We start from the raw sequence: 11951 nt of genomic DNA, 5'->3' as shown, positions 1-11951 counted from the left end.
CATTCCTCAGCTACCAGCTTACCAAGGAAATACTCACATCTCTTTGATCTCAGCAGTGTGCCACTAAAAACTGGAAGGATTCAGCAAGTTATTTCTACGTGCCCCACACTGAGAAGAGAATTAGAACTGGCCCAGGCAAGTAGAAAATTTGCATTACTTTATGGAAAAAGTGCACTAGATTGACTGTTACTCAACCACAATAAGGAAAGAAAACTCATAAACCCAACACACCTATATTGATATGTCTATCAAGATTTCTATAACATTGGGCTTTTAAGAAATTTAGTCTGATATTGTTTTTCTCCTTTAATAACACAGTTAAGCTGCCTTGGGGAAAAATCCCAAACAAACAGAACAAACCCTATCCATTAAAGAAAACTACCGACAACGAGGCTGTCTCCATGTGCTAGTCTTTGACAGGAAACAATCATTTTCTCTCTCACACACTCCTTTGGTTACAGAAAGGGAGAAGATGGGCTGTGCAATCATAAACCCTGGGTTAGCAGAAGGAATGATATAGTAAAGTCTTCTTCTTGGTCTGATGTTTCTGGTCTGATGGTTTTCTGCCCAGGGGAGACACAAAGACCGTATGTCTGAAGGAATAAGTATCAGGAATTTTGAGGCCACTCTAGAACAAGGATATAATGGGTTCCATGATGTTTCAGAGCTTAAAATTATACCTTTTTTTTTCATTTTCTTGACAAGACTGTAGTCTGCTGAAAAGCAGTCTGGTATTAAAGAATAAAATTATATTGAGCTTCTTTATAAAATAAAAAGAATTAGTAATAGCAATAATTTCACTGTTTTAGACTTTTAATTAATCAATTCTTTACATAGCAGCTGCATGGTGACCACCTAATGGATCAGTCATACTTCCTGCACATCTTGAAGTTCTAAATACCAACTCTCAAAGCTAAGTTTTATTCCTTTTCCCGATCAGGCTTTACCCTAGCCATCTCCCTTTGCTCAGGGGTTCTTCCTCATAACAATTCTGCAAAACGGAAAAAAAAACTTACTAAGGAAAACACCATCCGTGCTCACAGAATCACTTGTTTGCCCAAGAATGAACGCTGAGACACACTTCCCTGGGATGAACAGTAAAGCTTCGTGTCTGATAAGACCTGACCTTATTTCAGGCACGAAGATGTGCTTTATTGCTTGTACTAGCTAGGGATTTGTAACAATACAGCAATCTCAGGAACAGTTCCAAAGGGTACTCGGATGTCCTTATAACAGGTCTTCTAAGTTAATTGCAGTATTGTCTCTATGGGAATTTCTAGCAGATACCCTGAAGGCAGGAATATGACCCTTATCAGTAAGGATTAAAAACAGGAAGCAGAAGGCACTATCTGGATTCATTTCTGAGATGCAAAGATAGGCAGCAATGCATGGTACAGATAAGCCTTGCCCGCTGGTTGTGAGGTGATGTAGCTTTGCCACAGTTGAGGCAGATGGCAAGCTGAGGACTGGGAGCAGTCCTGGAGCATGATTCTAGTGGTTTTTTAAGTTCTGAGAAGAAACTATACATTTCCCATTTGCCTAATTCACTGTAGTTAAAAACAAATTATGATCTGTACTAAATAACCAGAACTGTTTGACAAGACTTGTTCTTTTGGTCAAAAAGTGCTTTTGGAATTCACTGAATTCAACTGAAGATGTACTCCATTCCCCAACTTGGTAAACTGAGGCCGGGAAGTCAGAACTGAGTTCTACTGAGAGCACAGTCTCCTGCCTTTCATAACCCACGTGAAAAGAGAAGGCTCTTTCATGAAATATCCTTCTCCTGAAATCCTCCTATTTATGTTTATCGTTTCCTTTTGCAGCCACAACTACTCAGCCTTGCTCCACAGAAGCTGCCGTATTGAGCCAGAATACTCGGCGGCAGGGTCTGTGACTCTGGACAGGCACCTGGACCCTCCCGTTGCTGCTGTGGCAGCGCTTCACAAGGTGACAACACGCCCTGTGTCAACGCGAAGGCCTGAAGGCGTTCCTAGACGTATAGCCCTCTGCGAGGGCTAACCCGGCCTGCCCCGGGGACGGCCTGTTCGGCCCCATTCTGCCCCTTCCCAGTGCGAAAGGGGATGGGGTGGGGGGGACGACCTCCCCTCAGCGCCACAGCGAAAGTCTATCAGCGCTCCTGAGGGAGGCCGAACGGCGCCTCGCGGCCGGATCGCCCAACGGCCCGGAGGCACCGGTTCCCCCTCACCGGGGAAGCGATCGAGAGGACCGAGGAGCCGTGAGGGGACGCCTAGTAAAGGTGCCGCCGCCGGGGAAAAGCCCGGGCTGAGGGGAGGGGAAGGCCCGGCCCGTGCCCGCCCCGCCGGCGGGGCTACGGCGAGCGCGAGGAGACAAAAGGCCTGGGGAAGGCGGGCGGCGCCTGCCTGCCTCCGCGCGCTCGTTCAGAGAGGGTGACGTCAGGTGCATCACGTGCTTTTTTTTTGCCGCGCGTCACGCCGCGCGCGGCGGCCCCTCCGCCAATCCGTGGGTGCGGGTGCCGGCCGAGCGCGCCGCTCCGCGCGGCGCCGCCGGCCAATCTCTTCCGCCGGCGGAGGAGGGACTTCCGCCGGGAGCCGGAAGCGGGTCTCTCATGCGAGCGGGTGGTTGAGTCTCGGCTCGGAGACGTTTCGGGCCCCGGAGCCGCCGCCGCCGCCTCCTCCCTCCGCGCCCCCCCTCCCCGCCGTGCTGCCGCCGCCTGCTCCTTCTCCCGGCCCCCGCCCCGCTCTCCGCTCTCCTCCTCCTGGCATCCGGCGGCGGCGAGGCCCCGGCGGCGGCGGCGGCGCAGCGAGAGGCCCCGGCGTAGCGGAAAGCCCGGCAGGAGCGAGAGGCCCCGGCGCCAGCGGAGACGCCCCCCCGACTCCTGTGCCCGCCCCACTTCTCCCCATCGAGGCCCGGCCCGAGGGCGGCGGCGGCTGCTGGTGACAGGTGAGTGCGAGGGGCCGCCCGGGGCCCGCGCCCGCCCGGCAGCGGCGGCGGCCGCTCGGGCCGCTTTCTCCTCCCCCCCCTCCTTCCTCCGTCTCCCGGTGCGAGGGGGGAATGGCGGAGCTGGAGAGGTGAGACAACCCCCCCCTTCTTCCGCCGCCCGCCACCCCCCTCGCACCGGGGAGGCGGCCGGAGCCGCCATCTTCCCACCCGAGGCGGTTCCCGGGGGAGAGGTAGGAGGGAGGAGGAGGGATCCCGGCTTGGGGCCTTGATGGTGGTGCTGGGGTAGGGCGAGTCCGCCGGGCCGGGCCGCCGGGGCCGCTCCCGCACTGCGGCCTGACCGAGCAGCGCCCCGGAGGGTGAGCTTTGCCCCCCGCGCCGGTTTGGCGTGGCCGAAGATCTCCCCGTGGGCAGCGGGTGGGAGCTCCACCTTTGGGGGCAGCAGGGAGGGGGGCAGGCCTGAAGCACCGGCGGTTCTCGGCTGTGCCCCCTCGGCGGGTGGGGAGCTGAGACCCTCTGGAGGAGCCGGGCCGGCGGCGGCGGCGGGCGGGAGCGGGGCAGGGTAAGGCTGGCTGCTGGGGATCAGCCTGAACCGACGGTGCGGGAGGGAGCGGGCCGGCTGTGCTCGCAGGTGACGAAAATCCACTTGCAAAAGCAGCCGCCGGACAAACGGTGTTTTGCCCTTAGGATTTTGTCGTCGTTGGGCCTTGGCTGACTGCTCAGTGAAGTTGTTTTCACTCTCGGTTTTAGTTTGTGCAGATGCTCGAAATTACTACGTAGCTTTGTCCGCAGTTTAAACAGATGTGCGCTTGCCAAACAATGTTGTACAAGATTCCTGTGTGGCAGATAAGTATAATTATTTTTATTCTGCAGGTAAGGGAATTGAGGCAAAGCGGTTAAGACTTGCCTGTGGCCACAGAGAGGGAGCTGGTTTCAAAACCACTGCTTAAACTTGAGTCACGGTTGGGGTAAAACCGTGGAAATTCTGGCTTCCGATCCTGCGTCTTGTCTCTGGCCTACTTTTGTTGGCCTCTGACTGAATCCTTAGTAAAACTGGAGTAGGAATCTTTCCTAAGTACTGCCTCAGGATCGCTATTGAAAGGCTTGAACCTTTCATGTGGTTTAAGTTTCATGTCAAACTTATCTGCTTTTTAAGGATTGGATAAATTTTCAAAGGTCAAAGTGTGTTGTGTTCTTTTTTTAAACTTGCTGGGATTTCACAACTCTAGGGTTTTGATTCTGATCTGGTAACTTTTTATCAGTTGAACTTTCACTTGTTTCCTGCTGACTTGTAAGCATTTCTTCAAGTTAATTCTTGAGATACGACGCTAATCAGCTTAATCACTCAAGATATTAGAAGAACGTTGATATTTTCTAATTTTTTTTTTGTTGGAAGTGAAAGGGAGGAGGAAACTAGGGCGAGGCCTGATAAAGCACATACAGAAAACAGTATATATTTTATATGTAACGTCTATAGGAAATTTTATTCTTACGGGTATGCTGCCATTTGGATGTGTATGCTATTTATGGAAACCAAAATTACTCTTATGTTTAATTGGTCTTTCATTTTGGGGAAAAAAAGTCCTTATTGAAACTGAAATAAAAGGTTTGCATAAATGAATTAATAGAAAACATTTGACCTCTTGGATGTTCCTGAATAAGTGGCTGTATATTTTCATGGTATATAATCAGGTCCTTAAGCGCACACAATGTTCTGGGTTAGATTGAATTGTTTCCCTTGTAATTATTTATGTTTTTTCAAGAGTTTACACACAGATGGCTTAAGGGAATAAAGGTGTCTGCCTTGGTTGCTTTTTATGGCTTGCTGTAATGCAAATATACACATAGAAAGGTATGGATGAGTGATACGTACGTTTATATATTGTTTAGATATGTGGCTGAAACTTGAATACTCTTCAGTACAGAGCAAGGTGGAAGGTCTGGAATTGGGGGAAGTTGTGGGGGCTTTGGGGTTTTTTTTTTTTGTTAGTTTGAGACATGTGGTAACCATGTAGGCAACTTCTGACTCTAATGCTTTACTTGATTAGAGTGAAATTAAGTACTTGGTTTATTTTACTGAAATGCAAAATAAATACAATCAGGTTAGTCTAATCTACGTGTTCTGTGGAGATCTGTTGCTGCGTCTGTTATTAAGTCTCATATCTGCAGTGGCTTTGGCTTTAAATCAGTTGTGAGCGTAATTGTCATGGTAATATAAACTCTTTGTTAAATATTTATTACATTACCTCACAAAATGCACATGCTAGACACGGAAAAGGCATGTTTCTGGTCATAGTGCGTGACAAATCTAAAGTGACAGCTGAAAGGTAGCAAGAAAGGAGTTAGAAAGAACAAAGTAATTAGGTGTAGATGTGTTTCATCAGTTTAATTTTTTTAAACTAGGTGGTTTTTTTTAGCCCTTCAGTGCTATTAATGTTTAATTCCATGGTGCCTGTATATATTCATCAGACATTCACATTCTCTTAAATTAACAGGTAAGGTACACAAATAAGCACGTAGAGCACTTGACTTACATTTTCTTGTGCCTGCATTGGAAGGAGCAGGTTTTGTCAAGGGCAGGGTCCTTATTGATCTCCTTGAAGAAGAGCGTTCTTGTCTTGGAGATTCTCTGCCTCTGGGAAGGCAGGTGCAAAGGTGGCTGTAGGGGCAGTTGACAAATGCGGCATCAAGAAGACTATCGCTGGCACAGGAAAAAAGGCAAAAGAGACCAGATGAAGAAAACCCAGAAACAGTTTCAAGCTTGGAGAGCATCAGGCTTTGGGAGTGTGATTTTTGTGTGTGTATGCCTGTATGTGCACATTTGAGGGACTGTTATGTGACGTAAGACGACGTAAAAAGTGTGGTTTACATAGTGTTCTGTTCCTTTAAGCATTTACTAGCAAAATGACATTTTTAGACAAGAGGCTAGTGTAACTCTTAGAAATAACTATAGCAATTAATCTTTGGCTGCATTTATCCCTGTATGTAATCTGTGATATTAAACTAACACACACATTGCCAGACTCTTGGATTTGCATTCCGAATGGGCGCACACAGGTAGGAGTAGAAAAAGACGGATGTTACAAAATAGACGTTGTAAGGAAGAAAATTAGCCCCTCCTCCTACAGTTTTGTAAGAGGCAATAGTATGTGGAGAACTGCACAGAAGATGAGAGTAAAAGCTACTCTTGTAGTAAAGGCCCCAGAAGGGTCTTTGAACTATGTTGTTCCCCAAGCAAGGCATACACATGCTGTATCCAATACTATCATTTTAGTCCATATAAAACAAGATCTAGGCAAGGTGGATTTCACCACATAAGCCAGTCATTAAATTAGGGAAGGAAAGGTGATGTAAAACTTAAAATTTGTAATAATAGTTTTATGTGATACCTCAAAAAAGAGAAAACACACACATACATACCCCTTTCCCCCCGAACTAGTAATATGCTTTATCAAAGGTACCAGTTGAAAGTGTTGTAAATACAGTTGTAAGCTAGTTCTTTGCGGAAGTTCTGTTTTCTTTTCCTATGTATTAATTCCTCTGTGTGAAATTCAGTCCAAACTAGCGTATCATAACAGTCAAACACAAAAATAGAATATTTCTGAGCACTTTCTCTAAACGTAAAACTCAGTGATATTTCACCTGGTCAATACAATAATTCAGTGTTGCAAATACTGATAACTGAAGAAGCCCCGTTGCTATTCCAACAATCCACTTCTTTCTCTTTAGGGATATGCTGACTTTGACTGACTCATGGTAAAAATTTACCGAAAACCAGTAAGTTTGAGGAGCTTGTTAGAAACAGGACACTAGAAGTTGATTTCTGCACCAAAAATTCATTTAAGTTAATCTAGCCAAGTTCCATAAAGTAGTGAAAGAAAGAAACTAGTTCTGTTTATTGGTTCATAGCTGATATTTCTTAAGTTTTGGTGATGTGGTGGAGCTAAGGATTTATAATCCTCTTTTTTTTTATCCGTCTTTCACGTTTGTGTGTTCTCTGTCTGTCTTACTGTTACGCACCATTTCTAAAGGAGGGTATCCCCCCTCCCTCTGTTAGGAAGCAGGCATTACAGAGTAATACCTGCAGACAACAGAGGTACTTTGGAGTACTTAAATTAGGTGTGACTGTAATACAGCATAATTGTGCGATTAGGATAGCCATGACAGTGTTGGTTCTGTGATGTGTGCTGCTGCAGGTATTTTGTGTCTGGCTATGTGTTTCAGGAACAGCAATTAACTCCAAAATTGGAAGTCTGACAGGGGTTACTAATATGTGGCTAGCTACTTGGCCTAGAACATTGCAGGGAATTGGGGAAACACTGTTTTGACGCCCTGATGAATCACCAATTTCTTTGAGCCTTAATCTTTTCTAACGCTCGTTTACCATGGAGGGCTGGGCTATGCATATTCTGGATCCTGTCAGTCCAGCTCCTTAATGGGTAGTTGAATGATGTAATACAAAAGGAATCATTCGTTCATAAGCTGAATGGATTGCTGCCTCTGCGCTTCCAGCAGCTCGGATTTTATTCGCATAAGGCTGTTGGCATGTAAGGAGCTGGTGTCCCTGGGAATATATCCTACAGTAAAGGTTTATTCTGGATTATCTTTATGGCCCAGTAGAGTTCATGGATATGTCCTGTTCAGTGCACGTGTACCTAAGGTAGTAGCTATACACAGCTTTTAGTTCTGGACTGTTGCATATATAGATAGATAGAAATATAGATGTCTGTAGATATCTGGCATGGTAGGTTGTGAAGAATTAGACCCAGAATTGCTTTATCTGTTAGGGACTCCTTCCTAAAATGCCTATGTCACTTTCACTATTGAAAGGAGCAAGCACTGGCGATACAAAGACTTTGGAAATTACAATCTCCAGATGCTATCAGCAGTTCACATGGGACTCATTCAGGAATATACTGAGTTTTGAGTGTAGTTGTAGAACATACGGTTATTTTACGTAAAGCTTGTGCTGGGCTTTTTACAAGTCTAAATACTGTATCACTTCATTTTGCTTTTAGATTTCCTGTGTCTTCGTGCACAAGTATCATAACAGTATTTTACCTTTGCTTAGATAAATTTTCCCTCAACTTCATACAGGCCCTTGCCTGCTAGTGTGGAAATAAGCAACAATGACCAATATTAATGCTTTATTGATAGTATTCATCAGACAGACTTCCACCTGTCTTAGTAATGGAGTTACAAATTTCAAAAAATTGTAGATTTCTGTTATTCCATTGAAGTATTTCTTCATATTTCTAGGCAGACCTAACATTCTGCAATCTATTTCCAAGTATTTTATAATCATAGGATGCCAGTGATCTGACAGGGAATCCTGAGAAACAAATTACCAGTTAAGTGATAATTATGTTGAGGAAAAAATATTTAACCATTTGATAAACCTCACTTGTCACAAAATTAATGAAATGCTGGAGAACCTTTACAGTGAAGTCTCTTGGCAGCTTTCTGGTTTTGTTTCCAGTTAGTGTTGGTATCCATAAGCATATTTTTACAGGTTGTGATGCTGTTGCAGGTTGCCCCACAACAAGAGTCTGACTGTTGTTCAAACAAGGAACTGATGAATCAACAGGCCAATGTCCAAAGTATCTGGCTTTTTCATACCCTGGCATTGAAGGTTTTATGCTCAAATGTTTTGATGTATCCTGCTGGTTTCTGATTCTTTTTCTTAGAATTAGAAAAATGGAGCAAAAGTGAAGAATGCATCAGGACACAGTTACTTTAAGTGTTGAGGGACAAAACTTACGAAATAGCTACCTATATGTGCAGAATTTGCAGTCTTATCTCTGCGTTTCTTTCCCATTCAGTGTTGTTGCTACCCAATAGATAGGGGTAGAAAATGGTCAGCACGTTGCTGTTTAAAGCAGCAAAGCAAACAATTTGGGCAAAATATCATTGCCTACATTGGAATGTCTCCAAGTTCTTAGGTTTGTGTACCTGTTCCTGTTAAAAGCTTGTTGTCCAATTTTTTATAATAGATGTGTAAGAGACTTGTATTATAATGGAGGGAGAGAGATCCTTTTGTTACGAACCTGTTGCTGAAGCTTAGCTTATAATCTGTTTTTTATTATTGTAATTTTCTGTTTCTTAATTAACGTTGTGTATTTTAACTGCCTGGATTCAAGGAATCAGTGGAATTTTTAGGATAGTCTGTGCCCAGTTGTTTTGACTTGCAAGGAAGAATTGTTGTCCTTAAATCCAAGCTCAAATATTGGAACAGTCCATCCTTTTAACAGTGAGTCAAAACCTGAATTACCAGTAGTTTTGATTACAGTGATACTCTAAAAAGGTGGGGTGTTCTAACTGTGAACAAATGTGCACCCAGTAGGTGATAGTCTTTCACATGGTGTTTTACAAGTAAAGTTGCTTCTGATTTCAGTGAAGCTTGTAATGGAAGGTGGTGAGGTTTTTTTTTATATAAAGAGGAAGTAATACTGAAGTGACGGGATTATTTGGGTTAAATTCTGTTTTTGGCAAAGAGGTTAATGAAGTAATCATTGGCAAAAACATCAGCTTTTTGTTAAATGACACTTCTTCTGAAAGTAGTTTAGATTTGGTCCTGAACATGTTTCAAAACTTAAATTAACATATTTTGGATAAACGAATGCCTTTCAAGTCATCCAAAAAAAAAAAAAAGCCAAACCCCAAAGCTTGAGGGGAGTTCGTATGAGGCTGTATGTTTTGCAGAGCAGCTGTTTATGAAAATAAGCTTTGCATAGTCAAGATTATTGTATACATTCCTGTTGGAAGAAAACATGGCATTGTATCTTTTCATTTATCACTGTAATTATCAAAATCTTATTTGGTTCCATGTAGGCCTCTCACCTGGGCTGGGGTGTAGACCCTTTTCTCTCTCACTTTTCTCAGATCTTTTCTGACCAAAGACGTATTCTAGGAGTACCGTGACAGCTGTCCCATCAGTCTATATCAAGTATTTTCCAGAATTCCAGTTCTGGAAAACTAGATCTGTGTGCATTTGAATTTTAGATCCTTAGTATAAGATTTCTGCCTCCCTGAACTAGGAGTTTATTGTATGGTCTGAGAATGTGGTGATAAAGAACTCCACAGTCAGCTTTGGAGCTGAATGTGTGTCTTAAAGAATAATTCAAATCACTAAAAGCATTAAGTGTCCTAGAAGTTCCTTAATATAGTTTTTGACCTCCTCTTACTCAGGCACAGCACTGATTGCAGACTTGAAACATGGAATCCAAATAATAGCAATATTCTAAGATGATAAGCCTATTAAGACCTGTTAAAGAACGTCAGACTTCTAGCCTCACCCTTGGAACTGCCCTAAATATTAACTGTAGAGCTTCAAGTGATGTGTGTAGTCTTGTCTTTCATCATAAAATACTGCATCCTCTTCTGCCAGCCTCTGAATTTTCCTGAAGGTGCTGTCCATAAAATCCCACCCTGGGATTAGTTTATTTCTTTTCCTTTTGAGAACTGTACTGCTTAGAGTCACAGGCAGCACCCCGAGTGTGCATTGGCCATTTTCTGGCTTGCAGGGTAGTGAAATATGTGGAAAACTTAAAAGATTGTATTGGTAAATCAGGAGGAGGAACCTTCAGTAATTGAAACAAGGAAGTTCGTTGTTCCTGGCATTGCTACACTGACACTCTTCATGCACAACATTAACTGGTTCCCGCTAAGCAAGTGCTAAAGCTGCTGGTACTTTGTCCTGTGTCGTATCTTTTGAAGGCTTAGTGTTTCTTTTGAAGAATTAGGAAAGGCCGAATAGACCATCAGCTGCTGCATCTTCACTTAAAAAATTTGAAGCAGCTAGTAAAATATTGTAGCAGTTGTTCTGTGAAATAAACATACTTTATAAAATGGCCAGTCCCCTTACTGTGAGACTGGCACACCAAGACCCTGGCAGGTCCATTCGCCGGCAAAGTCAGGAATCAGTTTCAGTCTTCCAATGAAAACTGCCTCTCCTGATGAAAGTGCAACAGTTTCTGAAACTTTCTTGCTTTTTGTGAGCTCTTAACATGCTTAATTGTTGCTTCCTTGAGCAGTGGAATAGGAAGATAAATCTCTGTGACGGTCCTTCAATAGATACTTTAAAGAAAAGCAAAACACCCAACCCCCCTTGGTTAAGTGGGAGCGAGCCAGCTATGTGGGGAGGGAAGGGAAACAAGGAAAATACATTATTATGCAAGATACTGTCATTGCATAATAATTCCTCATGTGTGCATGAGTTCAGAGAAGAAATGATATAATGAGACAGTATCCAGAGTGCCAAAGTAAACTCACTTGCAGGAAATAAGACGTGTGTCAAAATGAAGAACTATAGAGTTTATAGGAAAAAATATCTGAGAAGCCTTTCGTGTGGCTCTTCCCGAGAGCCACATTAAGCTCTTCGTGTGGATCTTGGTTGGCTGTGGGAAGGAGTAATACAGGGTGAACATACATTAAAGTTTCTGGAAAATTTCTCTTCTTTTAAATAAATCCATTTAAGACTTTAAGTTGCCATCTAGCTTTCTGAAAATGCCTGTTTAAAAATAGTACAGAAATGAACAATATTTTGTGAAATCCATAGTCATTAGTACTAATAGGTATCAGCTCCTGCCTTATCCACTCCAGGGCAGGCTTTAATTTTCTTTCCAATTCAATTTACTGTTTCTAGTCAATTGTGTCTTTTTTGCTTTCTGCTTTCTGTGTGTACAGAGCTGTTGTGCAATTGTTAACTCATGTGACCTCAGTGCAGACCAGCAACATGGATGATGATAGTTGATGAATTAGGTGAGGTTTTGCATTTGCTGGTGCTGAACTTCAGAAGCATGTTTTTGTGATGCTTTCCTAATGTTTGCATTAAGTGAAAAAATTAATTTCCGCATCAGTGAACATTATTTGACGTTAAATATTGTTATTACATTAAAAGCCTGGAATTGTCTCCCAGCTAATTTGTAGGCATAATGACATCTGAAGATATTGAAAAGCTTTGACTTTCAGAGAAAAATGCAATTAGCCTATCAAAGATTACATCAGAGGGTCTAGAGTTAATATTTGTGTAG

The 11951-nt window shown here is 43.4% G+C and overlaps 1 protein-coding gene across 1 annotated transcript in view; it reads left to right on the top strand.

The window, feature by feature from the left end:
* The first annotated feature begins 2589 nt into the window (after positions 1–2589).
* Positions 2590–11951, top strand: part of LARP4B (La ribonucleoprotein domain family member 4B) — a 54845-nt gene continuing 45483 nt past the window's right edge. Inside the window, exon 1 of the mRNA XM_014945050.1 lies at positions 2590–2922. The gene's annotated coding sequence lies outside the window, so the exon portion shown is untranslated. The remainder of the gene's footprint in view (positions 2923–11951) is intronic.

This window comes from Calidris pugnax, unplaced genomic scaffold (assembly GCF_001431845.1).
Source record: "Calidris pugnax isolate Ruff unplaced genomic scaffold, ASM143184v1 scaffold54, whole genome shotgun sequence".
In the NCBI taxonomy this organism is placed as follows: domain Eukaryota; kingdom Metazoa; phylum Chordata; class Aves; order Charadriiformes; family Scolopacidae; genus Calidris; species Calidris pugnax.
Note: the sequence above shows the minus strand (reverse complement) of the source record. Positions and strands in the feature narration are given on the sequence as shown.